Consider the following 14719-nt stretch of genomic DNA (forward strand, 5'->3'; position numbering starts at 1 on the left):
AGTTCAGTACCATGCCAACAAAAATGTGTGGATGATATCTGATTTTTTTTAAGAATTAGCTAATGAGCTGGGATATGGAATTACAGCAGAAATCAAGAAAACATTTATTGGTTCTTGACAACTGCTAAGGATATAATAAATTTAGTTTAATCCTTTATCCAAGTGTGTGCAAACAAAGTTTGCACCTGAAAGTATCTTCAGGACTGGGGTAAGGTGGTGCAACACCAGGGAAACTCCTTGCAAAGGTGGAGCAAGGCACTAACACTCCTATCTCAGTATCTCCCATAATGCAAAACACATCTCCTTGCGGATATGTCTAATGTTATGCATTAAAGGAAGGGACACTACTCAGACTAGTTTCGACCTTTATTGAGGTTTCTTCAGTGGGAGCCAGGCCCACGTGGAGATACCAGGCAGAAGCACTTGGGCCTGGCTCCCACTAACAAAGTAAATTTAAAAGAGAAAAACTGTTTTTAGAATTTGCTGCTGCTCATAAAAATCAGCCAAATTTAAATAAATATGGTTGCATAAAACTTCCCAAAATATGGAAAACACTAATATTTCAAGATCCCAGTTTAGATCCTAGGCTGTTGACAAGTGTCCATAGAGGGGATCCCACTTAATTAGGATTCTAGTTTTTTGTCCACATGTTTCAGTTCATTTTGTGCTGATTTTGTGTGTGTTACAAGTTTCATTTTGTACTCCCTGACAATGTCTCTGTAACTGAAATGAAATACACTACTTTTAATTGTTCCCTAGTGCAGTTTCACTCCATTAAACTTTTACCATGAGTGGTGGGTAGTGACCATGAAATGTATAAGCACATTAGTTCATAAATAGGAAAAGGGTAATTACAGGTGATTTTAATTACAGCAATATAGATTGGGATGACAAGATAGCAACTGAAATAAAGAAAATTAGTTTCTCGAGTTTTTGAGGGAGGATTTAACAGACAGGATTTAACAGACGGCACACATGAATTGAAGGTCTTGGATTTGATTGTCTCACCAGAGGATGCTATTATAAACGAAGTGTCAAATATCTCTCCAGTTGGTGAGAGTGCCCATGAAGTGATTACCAAGGTGGGTGCCATGTGAGGACTTTTGTGAGGAAAGGGTATATGTAGAATTACAAGGCTGGTGATTATGAAAAGCTTAGGAGACAGCTTGAAGCTGTAGCATGGAATGAGGAGTTGGGTGGGAAGCAGATCAATGCTTGGGTGATATTCAAGAACTATCTAGAAGAAGCAATGTCTAAATGTATTTCAAAGGTCAGAAGGTTAAATAAAATAGATGTGAAATGGGTGAATGAAGAGATTAAGCATGTAATACAGAGAAAGAAGGCATTATGGAGGCAACATAAAAGGAGTGGTAATAATCAATTCCATGAAGAATACAAAGAACAAGCAAGGAAAGTGACTCTATTACTAAGGGTAGTAAAAGTGCAGTATGAGCAATAGTTAACTAATGAAGCCAAAAAAAAAAAATCCTAGGGAGTTCTTTCAATATGTAGCCAACAACAACAAAAAAAGAGATTATGATAAGATGGCATTGACTGGAGAAAATGATATAAGGCAACCTATGCAAAAGATACAGTAAGATATTTAATAAGCATTTCATAAAGGTCTTTCATCCTTTCATCCTTGTGAATGTGATGTCATGGTAGAGTTTGAGAGCAATGGATGATGATGATGACGAGAGACTGACTATGCGTGAGCAAGTGGTATATGAAGAATTGAGCAAACTTAATGTTAATAAAGTTGTTGTGCCAGAGAGTTGATATCTGTCTTCACATATTGCTTAATGAGTCTTATATTGGGTCAAGTTCCAAAGGAGTTGAAGGAATGTAAGCTTGTACCACTTCATAAAGAAGGTAAGAGAGCTCAAGCATCAAATTATAGGCTAATCTGTGTGTCAGGTGCTGCAGTTAAAGTGTTGGAGAGGCAGTTTGATTAGCAGTATGGATTTACTAAAGAGAGGTCATGTTTTAGTAATCTACTTACATATTACAATAAAGTGACAGCAGCATTGGATGTGGGAGAGTGATACACAGTAATATACTTAGGTTTTTCAAAGGCTTTTGATAGATTACCATATGATAAGTCGATAGTCAAACTAATGCAGATGGGATTGGATTGGAGACTGATTGCCCTTATAAATATCAGCAAGTTGTGTATGGGGGAGCAATATCCCAGAAAAGGAAAGTCACTAGCGGTGTGCATCAGTGATCAGTTTTAGAGACATTACTGTTTAACTTGCATGTTAATCATATTGGAGAAGATTTGAATGAGATATTCAATTGTTTGCAGATGATGCAAAATTGGGAAGAACTACGAGGAGTCGTGCAGATGTTGTGGCCTTACAAGAAGACTTGAATAGACTGAGTGAATGGGCATGGGAGTGGGGATACCAGTTAAATGTTGCAAAATGGAAGGTTTTAAAAATTCAAAAACAAAGATGGGATGTAGAATTTATTCTTGTGGGGGACATTATTGTTCGAGGTGGAGGAAATAGGAGATCTTGGGGTGATCGTGGATAAGGATCTAAAATTTAGAAGACACATTGCCAAAATAGTGAGGACAATAGAATCAATTCTGGCAATGATGCAGAGGAAGCTGACTTGTAGAAGTATGGAGATTCTGGTTCCATTGTTAAGGCTCTAATTAGGCCACATATGTGCACATATTTGGTCATCCAGTTGTCAAAAAGGATGAAGAGATGTTGGAGAAGGTCCAGAGGTGAGTGACTGAAATAGTTTCTGATGTCTGAAATGTTAAATATGATGAAAGTTGAGACCAATGCAATTTGCAGAGTCTAGTGGATAAGAGGAAGAGGGATGGGATTGTTATAGGACTAATGTTGAAGAGGATTTTCATAAAATAGTCGAAGAGTGGAGGAGAAGAACAAGAGGTCATCCCTGGAAGCTGTATAAGGAGGGTGTGAGAAGCAGGCTTTTTTCATGGAGAGGTGTGAATGACTGAAATGCATTGCCTGAGAGCATGGTATCTGCAGAGAATCTGAATATGTTTAAGGCATGGTATGATGAGCTGTATGTATGACAAAAGAGACCTCCTAGATGAGTCTGACTCCATGGGAGATCTTAGAATAATAATAATAATATTTCTTTTTGCTCTCACTGACCTACAATGGTAACTATATTTTTTGTCCTGTTAGCTTTTATCTCACACCAAATATCTTCAAATGTACTGCAGCCCTCTTACCTTCCTGTTGAACTTCTACTATTGCTGGTTGCAGTTCTCTTTCTAGCATAGCAAAACTCCCTACCACAGTCCAGTTCTTTCTTTCTCTACCTCCGTGAAAATACATTATTCTTTCCATTCTATTCCCATAATAATAATAATATTATCACGTGACACCACGTGAGGATTCATTAGTGAAAGGGTACACTACTACTACACAACACACACACAATCTCTTCTACTTAATCCTCCAACTACACAACTACCTTCAACACACAATGCCATCTACCACCCCTGCCACCACCAAAAACCACATTTTCTGTCTATAAATTGTGTATCCTCATGACCAATTTGCCTATATTATTATTATCTGAGACCTCCAGGGAGTCAAGGACTCATCGAGGGAGGCTGTAAATTACCCAATCCAACTATCATACCTTCCCTTAACCACCTTACCGGCCATTAAAGATCAAATACGTACCCTCAAAAGCTTCGTATCCATCATAAATTTCAATGTAATATCAATGGTATTATAATTTTAATATTCACTTTGCATCCATGGAAATGTGGACGTATATATACGTTCTGGCAGGTAGTGTGGTTAAATTCAATTACACTAGATGCACTCACTACCCCCTAAGGACAAATTATTCCACTCACTCACTGCTCTCTGGGAGAAAAATCCAGCTCTTACACCTTTCTTGACCGTGAACAAACTGAACTTCCATGGATGCCCCCATGTTCTCTCCTAACCTTCCATATAGACTAAAAATTTCATCAGTGATATCCTATAACACTCATTCAAAAGTTTATAGACCTCTATCATATCACCCCCACCCCTCTTTCTCCTGTTAACCAGAGTCTGCAATCCCCATACTCATAATCTGTCCTCATAATCTAAATCTCATAATCCAGATATAATCTTTGTAATTCTTCTTTGAACCCTTTCCACAGCTTCTTTATCCCCTTGGAACCTGGGAGACCAAATCTACACAATAATCTAGGTATGGTCTTATCAAAGCCTTATAAAGAGGCAAAATGACTTCCTTATCCTTACATATCGAGGTTCGCTTCAACATCACAATTAAATTCTGAGTTGTATTTGCAACTTTTGCTATGTGACCTTTTAAACTTCAAATTCCTAATCCACCAATATGCCAAGATCCCTTGCCTCTTCAGTTTCTTGTAGCATAACCCTGCTAAAATAAAATGCCAATGGAACTCTAATCACGCCAAAGTGCAATAACTTTACACTTCCTAACATTAAACTGATATCCATTTTTGTTTGTCCAAATTTCCAGTCTATTCAAATCATTTTGTAATTGCTGAATATCAGTAGCATCCCTGACTGCCTGCCTATCTTCACATCATTGGCAAACAATTGCATCTGATGTTAGATCCTGCCTGATGTCGTTAATGTATAAATTAATGTATAAATGTATACATGTATAAAATACATGTAATAAATAAATAAATACATGTATAAAAAGTACATGCAATAAATGTATAAATTATATTGAGGTATACTACTGGCCACCTTAAATCTGCAGATTCACACCCACTGTATAGCACTTTTTGATATCTGTCTGTCAACCATCCCCTGATCCAAGTCAATAGATTATATTACAATCCCATATGCTCCAGTTTACGCAACAGTCTATCATGTGGCATCCTATCAAATGTCTCAGAAAAAATCCAACATTATCATAGTGTATCCATTCCCTTTATCCAACTCGGCCGTAACATTGTTATAAAATGAGCAAATTATAAAACATGACCTTCCTTTAGTAAACCCATGTTGTTCCCTGCAGAGTATAGAATGCTTGTCTACCCATTTCTCTATGCAAGTTCTTACCAACTTCTCTAAAATCTTCACTACCACACCAGAGATACTAATAAGTTGGTAGTTAGATACATCAGTGTTTGCACCACCCTTATGCAATGGAACTATCATACATTCCTTCCATTCCTGTGGTATCATTCCTAAATCCTTCCCGATGGATTTAATTTCTATGATTTTGTACATCGACTATCTCAATAAATTAAATTTTCTCGAAATAGTATTGGAAGAAGCAAACTTTTGCATCTTCCAAACCCATTCAAGTGCAATCAATCAGCACATAAAGTTATTTCATCCATCACATTCACCTATGTTATTCTTTACACTATGCATTGACTCATTTGCAATCATGGCCTTTCTTTCGATAAATTCCTATTGTACCTTGGCAAACAAACAAACTTTAATCTCTCATTTCTGCTTCTTCCAGTGACACTTCCATATTCTCTCACATTCCAAACTTTTCACCTTTTTAAATCATTCATTTTTGCAAAATTATTAACTCTTTTACCTTCTCTTTTTTGAAATCTAACAGCATCACTAATATCCTTGAACCAGGAAAGCAGAATTTAGTCATGAATTCATCAAGCACACATTCCTAATCATGGAACTGCCATAAAATATTGTTTCTTTAGTCCCTGCCTTTTCCACCATTACTGCTTGCCTTACCTAAATAATGTAATATCTTCAGGCAAAGACAGGCACAGGTCAATGCAGTTTGCTTTTGTGTTACTTGTGGTAGGGGTTGTTACATAGCCCAGATCTTTTACTTTGCAAATGACACCCAAATAAGGTATCAACGACAGTTTTTTGGTCAATGTATAACATGGGCTGGGACTGTCACAATTTTCTGTGCATTTCTTAAAAGGTCATTTCAAATATCATGTGCTAAAGAATGCCTTATGATGCCAAAAACTCTTATCACTGTTTCTATACTTTTGGTATTAGTATAAATGCATTACATATCCCTTTAAGGCTACAAATACTCTTGAATTATTTAAAGAGTACCTCATTCAGATCTTAGAAACTGCATTTAGCATTTTATGATCTTTTTCAATCTTATCATTCACTTCAAGGGCAAGGGGAAATCCTACCATGGGCATGGATGTTTGTGATCTGCGAAAATACTAGTGGTGGTGGAGGGCAGTAGATGCCATTGCTGTAGATGATGCAGTTCACTATAGTTGGTGAATTGAGTTGTGGAAATGGAGAGTTGAAGAGTAGGTGCCTTCCCTCGATGAGTCTTTGGACTCCTTGGAGATGTCACATAATAATAATAATTATTTTCTGGTGGAGTCTACATTGCTCTGCAGTTATTTTCTCAGAGACCTGGTTTATGTGTTCTCTTATAACAAATGATCTGATGTTTCTTTTTTTCTCTTACTTGCCGGGGATTAAATTAAAATTGCACAGAAATTATATTTTTGTTTATTCCATTATCCAAGTGTAAGCAAACAAAGTTTGAGCATGAAGATTCTTCACATCTAGGCTATTTGTATATAGAAGCTAATGAGAAGAATCTTCATGCTCAAACTTTGTTATGCAGTATGGAAGGGCAGTACAGTAACGAGAGTATGAAGCACCTGTGGCAAGTGTGCCACAGGTGCTTCATACTTCTAACTTGCGCCCCCCCCCCCCCAAAACCAAAAATGACAAAAAAGTTTGAAAAATTTAAATGTAACAAGTTAAATTTTACTAAACGCAATATGTTAAATACTTACTATTAACCCCATCAAATGAGTTGCAGTGTTGCAGAATTTGTGTGTCTAAAGCGACGTATTGCCGAAATTTAAAAATACAATATAAAATAGCGGACTTTTATATCTATTTCTTTATTTTTATCTTTTATGTTTTGCACCCCAAACCTAGTTGCACCCGTGGGAGGCGCCTCTTTCGCCACGCCCTCGTTATGGCACTGTGGAAGGGCTACTACCCAGAAAGGTTTAAACCTCTATTGAGGTCTCATCAGTAGGAGTCAGACCCAGAAGAGATACCAAGGTTGAAGTAACGTAGAAGTTACATTTCCCATTAGGATAAAGGTGTGTCACCTTTTAATAATAAGGTGGTACACCTTTTTTTTTTATACATCATCCTTCACAAAACACAGGTATTATCAAAAGCCTCATACATCAAGCATGCACAACTTGTTCTTCTGACTCTCTTCTATTGCAAGAATTAAATAAAATAAAACACATTATCACTTAATGAATATAATGAAACCACGATACAGAAATAAAATTGATAATTATTTTCCTTCTGCTAGACTGCAATCTGATGTTACAAGGATCTGCATACTGTGCCTTCGAGAGACTTCTGAACAAATGGCAAGGATTCTCTGCAAATATAAGCACCTCCGTAGCACAATTGGAAGAACGACGGTACACTGCACCCTTAGATTGGAAAAGGTCTAAGTTCGATTCTTGTTGTGATGGGAGGAATCTTTATATGGGCTTTTTCAGTTGAAGGCGAGTTAGCCAATCTCATACAGAGGTATCAGGGTTTTTTTCTCCTGGAAACTCGGGTTTTCCATCCCACATACAGACAAATTGGCCCTTCAGAACACATGCAATTTACAGACAAAAAATAATAGTGGTGGTGATGAGCAGTAGATAGCAATTATATAGATGATAATAGTAGAGGTTCGATGTTGTTGGTGGTGGATGGAGTGATGGAGAGTTGTGGAGTGGGTGTCCTCCCTTGATGAGTCTTCAAACTCCTTGGAGGTGTCATGAAATAATAATAATAATAATCTGTACACTATCTATTAAGGATAAATTATCACCTCTGTCTTTGCCTGGTGTTTATCAAATAATCTGTTCCTGTTAATTTTGCTACTTTAGACACATTGGCCATTCTGCTGAAATCAGAATCCATGGACATCCAGATTATATAAGGTTTCTGCAGTGAAGTTCAAGCCTTGCTACTCAAGCCACTGACACTACACAAAGTTCAGTGGAACAAGCAAAGATGTTGCATTTACTAGTTTAAATACGATTGTCTATTTCTTGAATTGTATGAAGCCCTATGCCACTGCCCTAATCTTAATCAAACAAACTGTATGCCTTCTCAAAGTTTTGAGAAGTAATGCAATTAACTGTTTATAATTTTTTTAAACTACTGCTTACTCATACATTTGCAACCTGGATACGTGGAAATATGCACATGCTGTATGGTTTGTTCTAGTGTTTATATTTTAAATACTGTAGTTAATTGCGCTGCTTCCCCCCTGAATTATGCTCACATTACATTGAGCAAAAAAAAAAAAAAAAAAATAGGAATATTTAATAAATTCTAGTTTCCTTTACATGTTTGAAATTATTTAAAAAAATAAAATAATAGTATTACTTTGGCAGTGCCATGGTTGAAGTGTCCATAATGCAATGCTAGCTTGCAACTGAGAAAAGAATACATATAAGTAATAACAGAAAGTGTACAGACTTCTGTGCATTTTGTACGTTAAAAACATTAAAAAAAAAAAAAACTATAACATTTAAGTTTAAATTTTTCTTTCATTTTAAAACTTCCAAATCCTAAAAATAATCTAAGCAGCATTTCTTCATTAACTAAAAGTTAAAATTGTTAATAAATTAATCCACTTTGAAATATGAATGGCAAATATTTTCATTACATACAATCCAAGTATAATTACTTGAATTGTATTTAATTTTTTTAGCATTAGCATTCTTTCCAGGCTGTATCACAAACTTAGCCTTGAAGACATTCAGTGATGTAGCATTCACCCTCCCTCTAGCAATGATTTTCCATTTATTCAACATCCTACACAGAAAAAAAAAATCTTCTTTTCACTTTTTATTCATATGACTCTTACAGTTTTCAAGGATGATCTCTCATTCTCTCACTACCTATTATTTTGTGAAACACTTCCTCTATATCTATCTCACAGACTCCTCTCACCAATGTCTCAATCATAACCCCACTTCTTCAATTTGAGAAGTTTTGCAGTGTGCATTTCATCAATCCTTCCTCTGCATATCTAAAGTTCTATGAGTCTTTGTTACTAGCCTCTATACTATCTCTCTAATGATGCTTCCTTAAAAGTAAACAAGAATATGATGTTTACTTTTCGGTGTCCTTTGCATTATTGCAGCAGCTTTCGGTACAACCATTATAATAGATAACTTTTACAAGGAATCCCTTGAATTCCAACTTTCCACTAACAGCCTTAGATCACTCGCATCATGGAGCAAAGTTCCATTAGTATAATATTAATTGTAAGATTATACTGAATATTTGTACATGCTAAAATGCTTTGTGTAGGTACTTGCCCTTGCCCAGAGGATGGGGCTTTTAATGCTACTCAATTTCAGTAATCCATTTGCAGATATAAAACTGTAAAATATAGCTTTTTACAACGATGACCTAACATTCAGTATGACTTTGTTGCTATAATGAAATAAAAATATTTAACAAGTGACATCCTTACACAGAAACTCGTGGTATTCACTCACTTTCACATCTTATATTTTGCAATTCTCTATGTGTATGCGTTTAACCAAATTTATTATTTTATTAAATTGCATACTGATATATTCTCTTCTCCAACCGCTTTAAAGTTACCCACCTTAACGGTCTTTATCAAACCATATAACGAGCTTCTACACTAACTCCCTCTACATCAAGCATAAATAAAATTGACTTTAAAAAAAAGAAGAGACAATAAATATGTATTCTCTATCAAAGAAATTACTTGTACACAAAAGTAGATAAACAAAAATAACACCATGCTACAAACGGTTTGATCATTTTCAATAATTAATCCTTTTGTTAAGGATTAATTATTGAACATATACAAATTAATAATAATAATAATAATTTTTTTAAATATTTATTTTTCTTCAAAGAAATTACATGTATACAAAAGTATATAAACAAAATAGGTATAAATGATATATGTAAAAGAATAACAATATCAATGATAATCTTATTGGTCTTCCAGAGTAGTTACGCTTTTTTAAATACCTTGATAAAAATTATAAAAATCCAGTGGATATTAGATCGAGCATTACCTAGTTGTGGAGGTGGGTGGTAGATGGCGTTGATGGAGATGATTCGGTAGAGAGGTTCGGTGTAGTAGTTGAGACAGTTGTAGATGTCCTCCCGCGATGAGTCTTCGGACTCCTTGGAGGTGTCAGGAATAATAATAATGATAATTAGTAAATACCTTGATATAAAGTTTCGTTGCTGAGTACTTTTCTGTTACAGTAGGCACAGTTAATACATTTTTTAGACAACAATACTGTATTTTATTACTTGTGGTTAAGTACAAAGTTTAAATAATATCCTTATAATTCGCACAACGTCTAATTGGTATAATCATGCCTGTATTGCTATTATTAATGATAATCACAGTGATAATTTACTATATATAATTCACAGTTACATAAATGAATAATATACGTTGCACTTCACTTTTTTTCCTTCCAAAATTTGAGAAAGTGTGATTATACACTGTATTTACATTTATAATTAAAATATTATATTTCCTACTATTTCGTACAATCATACAGTACAAATTAAATTCATTAATTAAACAAGGTTGGTCGAATGGTAGAGCCTCTGCTACTAATGGCTCAGTTAAGTAAGTTTGAGCGCAGTTAGTAGTTGGAAGGGACACAATCGTTCGATGAGTCTTTGGACTCCTTGGAGGTGTCAAATAATAATAATAATAATAATAATAATAATAATAATAATAATAATAATAACATATTAATGTTTTATTACATTCTATTTTTATTTCCAGTATGGTATCCGGGCACGTTTCCGCTTGCCTCTTGGTATTCTTGCTTTGACAGCTTTACTGATGTGTGAAGTAAGAAAATTACAAATCCTTACTTCACACATCAGTAAAGCTGCCAAAGCAAGAATACCAAGAGGCAAGCGGGAAAATACCTGGATACCATACTGGAAAGATCACAATATTGATTCAATGATTACAGAAAGAGACAATATCCACGAACAATTCAGAATTAATAAAACTGATGAATACAGAAAAAAATTAATGGCCATAACACACAAAATAGAGTAGGAAATTTGGAAGTGCAAACAAGAGAAATGGGCGGAGCTTTGGAGTAACCTGGATCCAAGAAAAGACAGCCAACACTGGAACATTATTATAATCCTAGAAAACAATATCAAAAAAGAGAACCAGCAGAAAACAAACTTCATCGTAAATGCTGGGAAACAAGCTATTACAGATCAAAAAATTGCAAACACACTGGCAAAAACCTATTCAAACAACTCCAAATTTCAGTATAACAGAGAGGACAAGACCCTCAATAAACTCACAAGTAAAATGCTAAATCAAGCAAGAACATACCAAACTAATGATATCTACTCTGAAGAATTTACACTAAGTGAACTAAATTCATCAATCGAGAAAACTGCACCTAATAAATCTCCTGGTAATGATCTTTTCTTTGGTCATATGGTCAAACACCTTGGCAAAAATGCCAAAGAACAACTTTTGGACATTCTCAATACCTCTTGGCGAACAGGCGAACTTCCAAAAGAATAGAAAACATCAGTTATTGAACCCTTCCTGAAACCTGAGAGAAATGCTGCAGAATGTCGAAGTTATAGACTTATCGCATTAACTAGCATAGTTTGTAAAATTACTGAAAGAATCATACACTCCAGACTTATGCACTGGCTGACAAAAAATAAGAAAATCAACTACTACCAAACTGCCTATAGAACCCGTCATTCGACAACAGATCAATTATTCTACTTCTGCCAAACAATAATAGACTCATTTCAGGAAAAACCAACAAAAAAGACAACTGTAATATTCCTTGATATGACTGCTGTTTCGATCGTGTTTGGATCAAAAAATAATACAAACAGTACATGATATTGGAATTAGAGGAAACGCTTTAATCTGGATTGCTGATTTCATTAGAGGAAGAAAGATCAAAGTCAGAATCAATGCAGAAATATCAAAAGAGCGAAGAACCTGGGCTGCTGTTCCCCAGGGCTCAGTACTCAGTCCCTTACTTTTCCTTCTATATGTCAATAACATTCATCCCTACCTTACAGAAGACACAAAAGTAACTTGCTATGCAGATGATATAGCCATCTGGCACACTAGTGCTAAAATCAAATAATCAGAGGAGATTCTAAACAAATCCATGAGAGGATTAGAAAAATGGTCAGATGAACTTAAACTCAAATACTCAGTCCCTTACTATTCCTTCTATATGTCAATAACATTCATCCCTACCTTACAGAAGACACAAAAATAACTTGCTATGCAGATGATATAGCCATCTGGCACACTAGTGCTAAAATCAAAGAATCGGAGATTCTAAACAAATCCATGAGAGGATTAGAAAAATTGGCAGATGAACTTAAACTCAAAATCAACCCAGACAAAACAAAACTAAGCACCTTTAGTACAGACAGGAAAAATAGACATTCCTACAATTCCAAAATCATGATCAATAACAAGCTAATTGAAAAAGTCACAAATCCAAAATACCTTGGTATTACGCTTGATCAGGAATGACGTTTTGCACAAAACATCTCTAACACTTCCAACAGCGCTCTAAAAATATTAAATATACTAAAAAGGCTTTGTGGAACAAATTGGAGCACAAAGCCAAAAATCCTCAAAATTACTTACACTACACTAATAAGGCCAATCATGGAATATGCAGCACCTATCTGGTCACCTTCAGCCTCATCGGTAAAGAAACAAATTTGACAAAATACAAGCAAAAGCATCCAAGATTATTATTGGTGCATCTCATCCACTAACATCATCAGAGCCCAATAGGAATGTGGGCTTGACCTGCTGGAGGACAGACGAACATTTGCCACCATAAAATTCATGAATAATATCAGAAGCTACCAAAGCAATCATATCTCCCTAAAAACCTATGAACATTGCAATCAAAAATGTAGACTTCACAGATCATCAACTTTACAATATGATGACACTATCAGGAAAGAAATGGGTCTTGATCAGCTAAATGCCCACATAAACAAAGAACCTCTATTTTAGAGTCCTTTACCTTCAAATACCTCCATAAATATCTAAACCTTACGAAATTCTGTACAAAAAAAGAACCAAAATAAATGCTCAAAGAAAAAGGCCTAAACACTAACGACTTTCTTTCATCCTGCAAAGAGATTATTTGTTATACCGATGGATCGTCAGACACCAATATGATTAATGGAGGCACTGGTGTTCTCCTTATACTTCCGAAAGGTGAAAAACTTTCAATAAAAGCTGGATCTGGGAGAATCGCTTCCAATTTTACCAGCGAACTCTATGCAATAAATGAAGCACTTGAAGCCTATTTAAAAGTATCATCATCTCAACAATCTGAAGGAATTATAATTTACAGTGACTCAAGATCAGCTATGGAGGCAATCAAAAATGGCAATACCAAGCTTACACAAGACATCCATAAACTCTTAAATCAACTAAAGTGTTTAGGAAAAAGTTGCATTTTACAATGGATTTCTTCTCATGTAGGCATTGATTACAATGAAGCAGCTGATAAATTAGCAAAAGAGGCCAGAGGACTCAATCAAGAAAATCACATGATAACTCTTGCTGATGCCAATGCACTAGCAAAAGTTAAACTAATTCCACTGAAGTCAGTGATACAACATCAAATTCCGGAAATCAGTGCTGACAGAAAGACCTCTACCACGATAGCAAGACTACGAACAGGACATTATAGAGGAATGAAGATCAATACAGATGATACGAGTACATATAGAAACTGCAACAACTGCCCCAATACTGAACTGACACTAACTCACATTTTTACCTGTTCAGCAATTACAGCAGCCTTGCAAGAAATAGATCCTAATCCTGAACAACAGCTCTATACAAACAAAATCATCGACATAACCAAAGCAGTACAAGGAGCACACGGAAACATCTAAGACTAATTTTTTTTTCGGGCCACCGCCCACTTTGCAAAACATAAATTTTGTAACGTCCCCCCATTATAAGTTTTCCGCGTTTTTACTCGTAATATTAAATTATATAAAATTGGGTTTATTTTTTTGTACAAATCAATTAGAAAAGTGGTTTTATATATTTTATATATATTTTGAAATGAAATATAACGAATATATTTGCTACTGTAAACATAACCTATTATACACACATATATACATGTGTGTATATATTTTCTCATTGACATAGAAAATTGACATCTATTTCTATCTGACATGGTAAATTTTCAAATGATTACATAATTGAAATAGAAAATTGATAAAAAAATTGATCATGTAAGATGGGCATAAGATGAATTAAAATGCAATATTTAAATTTTAAATGATTATCTAATCGCAAAATCACGAAAATAATTAATTTTTAAATATATATATATAATTAGCCTGTGTAGCTCAGTGGATGTGGTGTTTACACACCACAGCGCTCGACCGCACGAAGGAAGACTCTTGGTTTCAAATCTAGTCGGCGACTAGAGGAAATTTTCCTGTACACCCCTTGAGGGTACATGGCAGGAATTTGATTTGATGATGATATATATATATATATATATATTATTAATTTCTTCTATAAAGAGCCACCGACCCCTATACCGCCTGAACGCCCCCAAATGCTTCTGATCCCACTATAGCCCCCCACCGCCTAGAAGGCAAAGGACAAGACAACAACAACATTACATTCTATTTTCATA

The 14719-nt window shown here is 35.2% G+C and overlaps 1 protein-coding gene across 1 annotated transcript in view; it reads right to left on the reverse strand.

Moving 5' to 3' along the window:
* The window catches only part of LOC150107697 (coiled-coil domain-containing protein 112-like), a 203512-nt gene that overhangs the window by 175676 nt on the left and 13117 nt on the right, over nt 1-14719 (reverse strand). Inside the window, exon 2 of the mRNA XM_090391470.1 lies at nt 10064-10175. The gene's annotated coding sequence lies outside the window, so the exon portion shown is untranslated. The remainder of the gene's footprint in view (nt 1-10063; nt 10176-14719) is intronic.

This window comes from Typopeltis vanoorti, chromosome 4, assembly GCF_054136105.1.
Source record: "Typopeltis vanoorti isolate ZY-2024b chromosome 4, IOZ_Tvanoo_1.0, whole genome shotgun sequence".
NCBI lineage: Eukaryota > Metazoa > Arthropoda > Arachnida > Uropygi > Thelyphonidae > Typopeltis > Typopeltis vanoorti.